The following is a 673-nucleotide window of genomic DNA, read 5'->3' as shown; positions in this document are numbered from 1 at the left end:
ATGCTTCAAAAGCGTAGCCATATTCCTATTGTCACGCTTTCAAAGCGTAGCCAAAACCAACCCAATAGACATGTTTTAAAAGCGTGGCTATAGGATTATACATATAGCCACCCTTTTAAGCATCGCAACAAATAAAAGCGTGGAGAAAAATAGTGTGCCAATAGATTGACAAAAGTTTGGCGATAGAACAATTAGCACGCTTGCAAATGTGATCCTTTTAAAAGTATGCTGATAGCTCAAAAAGTATGGTGAAAAGCTATCATTATGCTTTTTTACGCTTTTTGACATGTTTTAAAAGTGTGACAAAAGACTGATTTTCTTGTAGTGGACTAGCTCCTTATTTTACTGTGAAACTAAATGGTGCGAGCGCATGCATGTTATTGTATTGCACATAGGGATGGAAAAAGCATAGGTGGCCTACTCGAAACTTGTGGCTTAGCCTATGTTTGACCTAGTTTAGCCTGGTCTACCAAAAAATAAGTATAGGCCTAAATTATTTTAAAAACTTAAATTCTTTAATAGACCAAGTTTAAATTTAAAAAATAGTTTGTTTGACTAATTAGGTTGGCCTCACGTGTGAAAATATATAAATATATAATTTTATTTTACTAAAAATACAATAATGAGGACTTAAAATTGTATCTTTTATTTTATTTAAAGATTTTTATCTAAT

Source organism: Arachis duranensis, chromosome 3 (assembly GCF_000817695.3).
Source record: "Arachis duranensis cultivar V14167 chromosome 3, aradu.V14167.gnm2.J7QH, whole genome shotgun sequence".
Classification (NCBI taxonomy): Eukaryota; Viridiplantae; Streptophyta; class Magnoliopsida; order Fabales; family Fabaceae; genus Arachis; species Arachis duranensis.
Note: the sequence above shows the minus strand (reverse complement) of the source record.